Source organism: Sapajus apella, unplaced genomic scaffold (genome assembly GCF_009761245.1).
Source record: "Sapajus apella isolate SASKATOON/1434 unplaced genomic scaffold, GSC_monkey_1.0 scaffold39, whole genome shotgun sequence".
Classification (NCBI taxonomy): domain Eukaryota; kingdom Metazoa; phylum Chordata; class Mammalia; order Primates; family Cebidae; genus Sapajus; species Sapajus apella.
The window spans coordinates 9,585,261-9,597,466 of NW_022436979.1; the positions used below are offsets into that span (position 1 = coordinate 9,585,261).

The 12,206-nt window shown below is 36.7% G+C and overlaps 1 protein-coding gene across 2 annotated transcripts in view; it reads right to left on the reverse strand.

Moving 5' to 3' along the window:
- GPM6A (glycoprotein M6A) overlaps positions 1 to 12,206 on the reverse strand; it is a 375,095-nt gene that overhangs the window by 258,896 nt on the left and 103,993 nt on the right. The gene's annotated exons all lie outside the window — the stretch shown is intronic.

Consider the following 12,206-nt stretch of genomic DNA (forward strand, 5'->3'; position numbering starts at 1 on the left):
ACTTAAGGGATCACTCCCACGGAAAAGACAGACACTGGGGACAGTGATGGTAGACCTAAGGTCCGGATGCTCAAGTTCTCTTGTTTTGAATCAATGAAACTGTGGGTTGCTGTCCAGTTTCTTAAACTGTGGCAGTCTTTTATCAAGGACAACTTTGAACTTTATTGATGATACTAGAAAAACTTGGAATATGAGGAAAATAATCCTTTGTGACATGCTGTGGGAAAGGAGAAGTTTAAAAATTTCAACTATTCAATGATCAGCATTTTTTATTTTTTGAAGTGGCCTCCACAGCTTAGGAAATTTCTAAAACGGATTCCTTAAGAATGCCTTAGAAAAAGTAATAAAAACAGGGAATACCTAAATTCCAACTGAAATTCTTCAGTGAACTTCTGTTTTTATTTAGGAAAGTTAGCGAACTTAGCTAGATTACCTAAATCTGTTTTGCATAGTGAAACACTTCTCCCTTTCTCCTGACCTTACTCTGATCAGTCTCCCTCCAGGCCTCCCTTAAGCTGACTGCCTTCTCCCTCTTGGCCTGTTCTTCCTCCGGATCCTCCAGCACCTTCATGGGGCCCTCCTCTCTTTCCTCTGCCAGTTCTTCCTAAACACACGCCTCTGAATAGGTAATATTCCTTCTTAATGCCTTATAAGACAGGTGGGGATAACTAACCTCATTAGTTTTATATCTTCAAATATTTGTTCAGCTCAGATTTGCATAATCTAGCTAAATTTCCTAACCTTCCTAAGTAAAAACAGAAGTTCACTAAAGAATTTAAGTTTATTCTAAGAATGTATAGTCTAAGACACTCTGATATCTATCAACTCATCTCCTTGTAGGACATGAAGATGCTAAACCTTGGTAAGCAAAAGCAATATAAATTTATTAACAAAATGATATAAAATATAATGATCAGCATTTGAGAGAGCTCCACACCTCACATTATATCTCTGAGGTCATATCTGTTAAAATGGATTGGTGAAAAATCCAATCCTTAAAAAAAAACAAAGAGATTAAAAATACATTAATCTCTTATTTCAGAGACCCCTTAACTCCCACTTCTGAGAATACTGTTGTCTCAGTGTGGCTGATAATTTCACAAGTGCCTTATCTACCTTCTCTGTTGATCTTAAAACTGAGATGGTAGATATAATTAGAAAACAGAAGATAAGATAGCAGACTGTCTTCGTCTTAGAATTACAATATATTTTTTTAAGTTCTTTGAAGATACTTTTGCTCAGAACAGCAAAAAAAAAAAAAAAAAAAGGAAAAACGATAGACCAAATTAAATGTTGTCAGTGACTACTAAGTCCAAGTGAGAAATCATTTATATCTAATCTATAACAAGATACTTCTGTATATTGCAAAAAAGCAGGGAAGAGGTGCTAGAAGAACAATTGCTCTGCCTTAGATCAAAAGATAGAGTCACAAAATATAAAAGGCTGTGTCTGATAGATTGACTCTCCTCTGAGGAAATAGCTGTTCCATTCTGCCCACAGTTGCTTTTCATGAAAAGAAAGAGATTTCCATGAAATTGCAAAAATAGTGTGTTCCATAGTTAATATTGTCTTCCAGTTAACAATGAGACTACGTTTTCTACCTTTCTACTTTCATCATTTCTAATTCAGAGCGAACTGGAATACAATGATTTTAATGTTAGCAGTATATATTTTTAATAGTAAAACAACAGAAACCACTCAAAAGTCCATCAAACGGAGTGGTTAAATCATTTTAGCTAATTAATTCTAAGGACACTCCAGTATCATTTAGGAGGGAAATCCATACACAAAATATTACATAAAGGATACATGATCCCCTTTTCTTCTATAAGGGTCTTTGAAGTTCAAAGAGAGATTAAGTATCACATTAAAGGCATGCATTCACTAAGTGGCAGGTCCAAGTTTTAATCCCATTCTCTGTTTTCAAAAGTCAAAACACTATCACAGTAACACACTGCTTCCCAAGTCAGTATACAATATTGAAAAGATGTGTTATAATTGATGTCTTGCAATCCATTTCACTGCATAACTTTGTGCTTTAGGGGACCTAGAATGCTACAGAGTGAGAAACCATCATTCAGTGAACTTTAAAGCAAACTCAAATACTTAGAGGCAAAACAAAATCTTTGATCTTGAAAACAAATCACCTTACGATTCAGTATGCGAATGTGTGACTTGAGATATTACCAGTGTAGACAACTTTCTTTTAAACATGTGATCCATTTTCCTCTCTTTGGTAAGCTTCCATAAGGGCTGGAATAAACCAAATGACTCCATTTGGTCGCTATAAAGAATACATCATTCAAAATCCTATTTATATTTTCTCAGAGTAAATTTAGGTTAATTTCAATTAAAGTAATACTGATATAAACAATGCATTCTGTCTTTTAAAAAATTGTGAATTAATTAACTTTTCTTATTGCCAATTGGAAAAAACTAAGAACTTGGAAGGTAACTAACATTTCAAAAGTGTTACACGTTCTTTGTAGAAGATTTTGAAAACACAAATGAGAAAAAATAATATCTACAGGTATGTATATCACCAAGAGATATATAGTTACTAATAAATTTAAATAGATGACATATTATGAACAAGTTAAAATTCCAAATCAACCTATTAATATAGTAACAGTAGGATGGCGGCACATCCCAATTGTACAAGATACAACTATTCGACATTACAAGTACTTAATAAGATAGAAATTAGTTGAAAACGAATATTTATTTGGTTTGCAATATTTTCTAAATTCTGTATTAAGTACATTGTATATGATATGCAGGTATAATAGTGTTTTTTTAAAAAATAAGTACTTCAAGTTAAAACATGTCTTAACAGCTTTTTTAGTAACTTCATAATCATACCTTGTCATAAGCTATTACCCTGAAATCTTTGATCTACTTTGCCGTTTGTTTTATTATGTTTTCTATTACATTGTCTTTTATTAATCGTGAATCTCTCCATTTGTGGCCTTTTCCTATGACCTTTACTAAGCAAAGTTACTGTTAACATCTAGTAGTTAAAATATGATTTGCAATAGCTTTACAAATAAAAAAGCATGAACTACGTATTATTACTTTTGCAATGGGTATAAATGTGAGTCAGCAAATTTAGATATGCATTTAGTGTTACTTTTATTTATTTCCTTAAAATAACTTAGTTCTGACTTCTAGTTTCCATCCTGCAAGAGTGGGAGGAAATTAGACTTTATCTTTTGGGGAAGTTTTACATTGCAGGATGATGAAGAATCAGGGTCTTTCAGGGAACCCAAAGTAGATGGTAAGATCCCACATCAGTCTGCTCTGGAGACCACTGACACTTAATATTCCAATCTACATGGTTCCTCAGGCCACAGAGGTCTGTGATCTCTGTGGCAAACTTTCTGGAGTCACAGGTACCTAGCATCCTGCTTCCCTGAGTGCACCAGAAAATTATCCCCTGAGAGCATTCAACCTGGTTGGGGAGGCACCTGGGAGTGTGATGTGAGTTCAGCTACTCCTGAGATCCAGAGATCTCCGCCTCCTTTAAAGACTTAAGCCTTTATCTAACGCCTCAAAAGCCTTGTAGTTTAAACTTCTGTCTTCATTCTACCCCAGTTATGTACCCACCACTATTTCTTTTGTTGTTGTTGTCATTCTTGTGTCGGTTTGCTGAGAATGATGGTTTCCAAGTTCTTTAAAAAGTTTAAGAAAATTCCTGGCCAGGTGCGGCAGCTCACGCTTATAATCCCAGACCTTTGGGAAGCTGAGGCAGGGGGATCACGAGGTCAGGAGTTCGAGACTATCCTGCCAGCATGGTGAAACCCCGTCTCTACTAAAAATATAAAAATTAACTGGGCGTGCTGGCGCACGTCTGTAACTCCAGCTACTCGGGAGGCTGAGGCAGGAGAAGTGCTTGAACCCGGGAGGCAGAGGTTGCAGTGAGCTGAGATCGCGCCACTGCACTCCAGCCTGGCAACAGAGTGATACTCCGTCTAAAAAAAAAAAAAAATTAACCGGGCATTGTTGGTGCACGCCTGTAGTCCCAGCTACCGGGAGGCTGAGGCAGGAGAGGAAGAGGTTGCAGAGAGCTGAGATCCTGCCGCTGCACTCCAGTCTGGGTTATGGAGTGAGACTCTGTCTCCAAAAAAAAAAAAAAAAAGAGTTTAAGAAAATTCAAAAAGCCTTTAACTCCAAAAGCCTTCTGCTTCTGTTTTCTGTTTTCTGCCTTGCAAAAATCTCCCCATTAGATAGGCACCACAGGCCCTGTCTATCTTGTTGGGGTTGGGGCAGGAAGCAGGGGAGAAATAAATAAAATAATATCTTGGTAAAGCAACTTGCCATCACATTTGTTATTCGAAGCCATATTCTCTATTAGTCAATGACAAGAGGTTGGTGTTTGACAGGACTTTTGGTTCATTTGTTTGTTTCAAATCACCCAGAAATCCTCTTCTTTGAGGTGGCATCTTTCATTTGCATAGTGTATCAGGGAAAATGATTATATTCACTGAAAATGTTTAATTCAAGATGATTAACTCAAGCACTTAAAGATCTCGCTTGCCTCATCAATCAGCCGGGGCCCAACATGGACAACAAAAAGCACTCTAAGCATTTAAATCAAAAAAGTTAATGCAGGCAATAGGATGAATAGGGGACAGAAGAGCTGAGAAGCCACACAGAAGACGGGGAGACATCCTCGGGATTAGTAAGTAGGAAGCTTGTGTCCAGCCTGGGCTGGGGGAGGAGATGATGTTTGTAGTGTCCAGGGTCAGTGCGAGTGGCTGAATCCTGGATGGACTTACACTGGAAACTTGAGCCTCAGAGGAGCTGCTTTTGAGAGGTGCGGCTGAAGTCAGAGAGCAAGTACAATAAACACCTTGGCTTCTCCTTACTTCCCACTCTCCAGTCTTACTCCAGTGCCTCCCATTGATGGAATTCAGCTGAAAGGAAGCCAGCTAACGGGAAAGCCTGTAACATGTGGCCTGAAGAGGTCAGGTCTCTTATATATCGAGCAGCAGAGAGGTGAGAAATGGATCTTCCTGTACGCAGTCCAGAGACCAGCGTATCTAAGAATTCTCAAAACAACGTAGGACAGGATTATACTCATCTATTGCACGATGTTTCTATTACCACTGGATTCCCTTAGTGAGTTTATTTCTTGCCTAAACTAAAAATATTACAGACCCATTCTTTGGAATATAAGGTATTTAAAATTAGGGAGCCATGCACTTAAGAACTTGAGTGAGAAGAGTTTAGTACCAGACTCACCATTTATTTTTATTCCAAAATCTCTTCCAGAATTTAAAAAATATATCTAGAAATGCAATGTTAATTGGGTCAATTGAACTACTTTGGTTAAAAAATAAAATCGGCCTAGATTTCAGAACTGAAGAATCAGGTTCTCTGTACAAGCTAGTGATTCTAAAAATTGACTTTACTTAAATTAGAATCCCTCTTCTCTTGGCTACACTAATGATACCTGTTATATTTTACTGAAGTTGGCAAGCAACACAACACTAAGTCTCTCTTCTCAGTTTCAAATTGTGAATAATGAGAGACAGGCAAGGTAACAGCAACTTAAATCAGAACCATACCATGGTAGTTTGACATTATAGGCTAATTTTGATTAATAAAGGCTATCCCTCTGAGTAGAAACCTTCTAGCTGCCTTAATCATTTACTCCTTAAACCAATGCAGCTGGTTTCTCCATACCAATCCTGTCTTCTTTCATCTATCACATAAAGTTTAAAATGATGTATATAAAAGGTAAGTTGGATTATACCATTCCTCTGCCTATATCGCTTCAATGGTTCCTCATTGACTGGATAAAACTCAAACTTTTCCATACATAATTACGAGTTCCCTAAGACCTGTCACCTAACTATCTCTGATCTACTTCTATTTTTGACCTTGAATCTCTATGAATTCCAAGCTGCTTCTTGCTTACTGTATTCACTGGGTCTCAGAGATTCTCTTTGTTTATGGTACATCTTTTGTAAAAACCTTTGTCTAATTTCCCTCTTCTGGTTGATATCCATGTAGATTCAGCTCCAGTAAGGGATTCTAATACCCAAGAATGGCCTTGCAAACACAGGCCCTTGGGGAACACGTTCATCACTATAATGCTTGCACTGTCATGTAACTATCTGTTTCTATTTTTACCTCTCAAACATTCTGAGAATCCCTTGGGAGAAGGATTCATACCTTGTTCTTCCTTGGTAAAACTACCAGTTATGTGAGACAAACAATGGCCCTCCATAAATATGAGCTAAATGAATGACTGAATACTAAATACTACAAAAATATTCCAAACTAACTTCTTCAACTTCGCTTCTCTCCCTTCTGACATTAATTATACAAATAATCATCAAAGTTATCCTTCAAAATAAGTGAATAAGACCATGTCATTTCTCTGTAGTAACATTGCTGGTGCGGCCCGTAAACCTATAGGTCACAAGGATTTGATTATTCATTCTTCAACACATATTTGTTGAAGGACCTAAGAGTTTGCCAGGTATCATTCTCGGTACTAGAGTTTAATGAATAAACAGACAAGTTTCCATGCTCATGGAAGTAACTTTCCTTGCTGTTTCACACCTTTTTTTTCTTACATACTGTACTGCCTCTTTTATTAGGAAAACCCTTAGTCACTTTTCAGTGACATATTCTTCTACACCTATAGCCAAAATATTTGCTTTTTTCTCTCTCTTCTGTTGCACAGAATTCATGTTTTTATTAAACAACTTAAAACTGTATTATGTAATTTTGTATCTATTTGCTTTTCCTATAGTATTCTACTAGTCCTGTTAAGGCAGAAATAGTGAACTTACATCAGGACAATATAAAATAGTCCTATGATTCAATTTTTTTTAATTTAAAAAGGGTTTGAAGAGGTACTTGACAAAGAAAGATATATAAATAGACAATAAATACATGATAAGTGCTAAGCATTACTTGTAACCAGAGAAATACAAATAAAATCATTTAAAAATAAGAGAGTGGAGGAACCACAGTAGCTAACTTCAAATTATACTACAGAGCCATAATATCCAAAATAGCATGATACTGGCATAAAAACAAATATACAGACCAATGAAACAGAGAAAAGAACTCAGAAATAAATCCATACGTCTACAGTGAACTCATTTTAAACAAAATTGCCAAAAACATACACGTGGGGAAGAGAGAGTCTCTTTAATAAATGGTGCTGGGAAGACTGGATATGCATATGCAGAAGAATAAAACTACAATCCTATCTCTCGCCATATGTAACAATCAAATCAAAATAAAGACTTAAGTCTAAAACCTCCGCCTATGAATCTATTACAAAAAACAATTGGGGAAAATCTACAGGACATTGGTCTCAGCAATACTTCTTGAGCAATACCCAGAAGCACAGGCAACCAAAGCAAAAATGGACAAATGGGATCACCTCAAGCTAAAAAGCTTTTGCAGCAAAATATCTAATCAACAAAGTAAAGAGAAAACCCACAGAATGGGAGAAAATATTTGCAAACTACTCATCTGACACAGGATTAATAATCAGAATAAGGCCAAGTACTGTGGCTCACACCTGTAATTTCAGCATGTTGGGAGGCTGAGGCGGGGGGATCATCTAAGGTCAGGAGCTCTAGATCAGCCTGGCCAACATGGTGAAACCCCCCCATCTCTACTAAAAATACAAAAAAAATTAGCTGAGCATGGTGGTCGGTGCCTGTAATCCCAGCTACTTGGGAGGCTGAGTAATCTAGTCAAAAAATGGATAAAATATATGAATAAATGCATCTCAAAAGAAGACATACAAATGGCAAAAAAAAAAAAAAAAATGAAAAAGTGCTCAACATCACTGATCATCAGAGAAATGCAAATAACACTTCAATGAGATATCATCTCCCCCCAGTTAAAATGGCTTTTATCCAAAGACAGGTAGGAACAAATGCTGGCAAGGATGTGGAGAAAAGGGAACCCTTGTACACTGTTGATGGGAATGTAAATTAATACAACCACTGTGGAGAACAGTTCGGAGCTTCCTCAAAAATATAAAAATAGAACTACTATATGATCCAATAATCCCACTGTTTGGTATATACCCAAAAGAAAAGAAATCAGTACATCTAAGAAATAGCTGCTGCACTCCTATGTTTCTTGCAGAACTGTTTACAATAGCTAAGATTTTGTCCATCAACAGATGAATGGATAAAGAAAATGCAGTATAGATACACAATGGAGTACTATTCAGCCATAAAAAGGAATGAGAACCAGTCATTTGCAACAGCATAGATAGAGCTGGAGATCACTACATGAAGTGAAATAAGTCAGACACCGAAATACAAATATCACATGTTCTTACTTATTTGTGGGATCAAAAAATCAAAACAATTGAACTCATGGACATAGAGAGTAGAGAATGGTTACCAGAGGCTGGGAGGATAGTGGGGGCTGGGGGTGAAGTGGGGGGCAGCAGAGGTGGGGATGGCTAAAAGGTACAAAAGGAAGTTAGAAAGAATAAATAGGACCTATCATTTGATGTACCACAGAGTAACTATGGTCAATAATAATTTCATTGCATATTTTAAAATAAGAATGTAAATGAATTGTTTGTAACTCAAATGATAGGTGCTCGAGGGGATGGATACCCCATTCTCTATGACATGCTTTTTCATATTGTCTGCTTGTATCAAAATATCTCATGTACCCCGTAAACAATTACACCTACTATGTACTCAGAAATATTAAAAATAAAAATATTAAGAACAAAATGAGAGAGGTTTACAATGTTAAAGTAGCTACCATTAAAAACAATAATAACACCAAATGTTAGCTAGGATACAGAATTATCAGAACTCTTGTATATTTTTTGGTGGAAATGTAAATTCGTAACTATTTTAGAAAAAGCTTTATAATTTTCTTCTTTCTTTCTTTCTTTCTCCTTCCCTCCCTCCCTTCCTTTCTTCCTTTGTTTCCTTTTCTTCTTTCTTTTTTTCTTTCCCTCCCTCCCTCCCTCCCTGCCTTCATCCCTGCCTCCCTTCCTTCCTCCCTTCCTTCCATCCTTCCTTTCTTCCTTCCTTCCTCCCTCCCTCCCTCCCTTTCTTTCTTCCTTCCTTCCTTCCTTTCCTTCCTTTCTTTCTTTCCTTCTTTCCTTTTTCTTTTTTTTTTTCTTTCTTTTTTTTTTTGACATAGTCTCACTCTGTCACCCAGGCTGGAGTGCAGTGGTACAATCTTGGCTTACTGCAATCTCCACCTCCTTCAAGAAATTCTCCTGCTCAGCCTCCGAGTAGCTGGGATTACAGGCGCCTACCACCATGTGCAGCTAATTTTTGTACTTTTTGTTAGAGATAAGATTTCACCCTGTTGGCCAGGCTAGTCTTGAACTCCTGACCTCAGGTGATTCGCCTGCCTTCGCCTCCCAGAGTGCTGGAATTACAGGCGTGAGCCACTGTGCCCAGCCTATAATTTTCTTAAAAAGCTAAATTAACCAGTAAAATATTCCTTAACCTAATAAATCCACTTTTAGATTTTTATCCAACAGAAATGAAAATGAGTGGCAACTAAAAGATGTGGACAAGAATGTGTGTAGCACCTGTTTGTAGTAATCCTAAACTTGAAACAATCCAAAAGAGCATCAGCAAAAGGATGGTTAAAGATTTGAAGTATTCTCATGCCAGATACTACCCTGGAATAAAAAAGAACAAATTACTGATATGAGGAATAGTCTGGATGCCTTTCATAATCACTACGCTGAATGAAAAAAGCTGAACAAAAAGAGTACGTAGTTATGAGATGGGAGCTAATAAAGAAATTACTTAGGTTTAGTGAGGGTAAGTGATTCCTTGGTAAGGTTTCCCTTTTAATAAAAAGCAGCCCCCAAATCATTTATTTCCAAACAAAAAGCAGCCTGAAAAATTGAGCTGCAGACATAGATAAGCAAGCTGGAAGCTTGCATGGATGAATGCCAACAGCTGTGCCAACAGGAAAAGGCTACAATGGGCCAGACATGTTCACCATGGAGGCTCCTTCTCCCCTTTCTTTGTCACCATGTGTGTAGTAAGGAACAGGCAACATGGCATCGGCCAGGCAGAGAACCATCTGCAAAATAAAAGATTTGGATGGGAGTGGCCAGATTCTTGCACGCTATGCAAATGGCACAGCTGATCTGACCTATCGTGTGTGCCCTGTGTCAATCAGACGCCACTTCCACAAGCTCATCTATAAAACCCTGCGCATCTCAACACGAAACCAGCGGAAGCCCTGGCTCTGCAGCAGAGACAGCTCTTCTCTTTCTTGCGCCTATTAAACTACTATTCTTAATGTCACACTGATGTGTCCGCGTCCTAGTTTTCCGTGGCTGTGGGACAGCGAAAGTCAGCTATTACCCCAGATGAACAACGCCACTTCAGTTATGATCCCATTTTTATAAAGATCTAGAATAACAGCTAATCTATGATAAATATATAAATAAAAATATCTAAAAAATACGTACATGTTTTCTAGAGATAGCTGAGAAGCAATGACACACTAATAACAGTAAGCACATCTATAACCCAGATTGTGGTTTCTGAATATTAATCTTCACTAAAAGAAACCAAGGCCTCTTAGAGAAATGATTGATTCTTGGGCTGATGAAGGGAAATAGTGATGAGCTGGAATCTCTTTTTGCAACAGAAAATGACAAATGTTTTCAAATAATGATGAAATCCTATCCAAAAGACCCAGGAGGTTCTTATGGCCAAGCTCATGACATTTGACCATCAAAAGAAATAACTATAATAGATTGCAATTCATTGAATAAAATAAGAATCAATGAGTACATTAAAAGACAAATAGAGAAAGTCTCCCTTAAAGGAGAATGCACACTGGTAAATATAGAGGAAGTGATGAAGTTAGAAAACTTCATCAATGAAGCTAAAGCTTATTAGGTAAATATTTGATGAGAAACAAAATTTATATATAATCTCAAACTATCTCCCCACAAATTAATTATTACAAAGGTAAAAATATAACTTCACACTGGAGAAGCTTTATTCAACCAATCAACGTTAACACATGCAATTTTAGGACAAACACAGGGACGTGCCTCCTGATGTGATGCACTGGGAATAACACTATGCATTCCTGTAGTATTCCTGTAGAAAAAGCAAAACCTGAATTTAATCTTGAGGAATCAGCAAACAAACCCAAACTGAGGGACATTCCATAAAGTAAGTGCCCTATAATTTTTTTAAATCAAAGGTTGAGAAACTCTTTCAGATGGAAGTAATCTAGAGAACCATGATAACAAGTTCTAGTGGAAGGTCCTGGAGTAGGTGAGGAACCAAGGAAAAAATTCGGATAGCCAGCCAAAGTGAATATGGACCGTGGATAACATGTTATATGGTGTCAATATATGCCAAAATGGGATCATTGTACTATGGTTATGTCAGAGAATGTCCTTATGGGGAAATACATGTGAAGAGACTATTTTTCTCAAAATAATAACAAAACAGAACTTGAGATTTCTATTATACTCTATGTGGATGGGGTAAAAGAAATAGAGAAGTTAGAGAGTAGCGCACTATTTTTTTCCATGTTTCCAAGACATTCAAAAATATAAGTAATGGGAAGACAGCCACATTGAGAGTAACCTCTAATACAATTCTTAATAAAAATTCTTTAATTATCCATGAAAGACACTATTTACAACCCACATTTTTTATTCTGCCTAAAATAGCAAATGTGTTTTCAGTTTGTGACAGGCAACTGATATTATTATTAAAATCATAAAGAAGACAAAGAAAAGTCAAACTTCATTTAAAATATCTGCTTTCAGTAAAGTGCCAAGCTTTCTTAGACTTGAGCTAACATAAAATATGACTCCGAGCGATATTTTATATACACAGGTATACATGTCTACATCCATATGTATACATATACATATACATATATACACATATAAATGTTCATAAACACATACAAAATGTACACATTTACAGTAGACATTCTATTTTTTAAGATTTTTCTAAAGAAGTAAGACCTCCAGAACAGTCAATTGTAGATTACCATCACTTGACATAACACTGGTGACCCTGGAAAGATGAACATTTGAAGACTTTTTGGTTTATTATATTTGAGCATGAAGGTATAGTATCTTGAAAAAGATAATGCCCTCTCCTGACGTCAAAGCTTCTACAATTTATGGGAAAAAAAATAAATACATTATCTGCAAAATTTCTAAGTGCTTTTGTCTAGTCTTG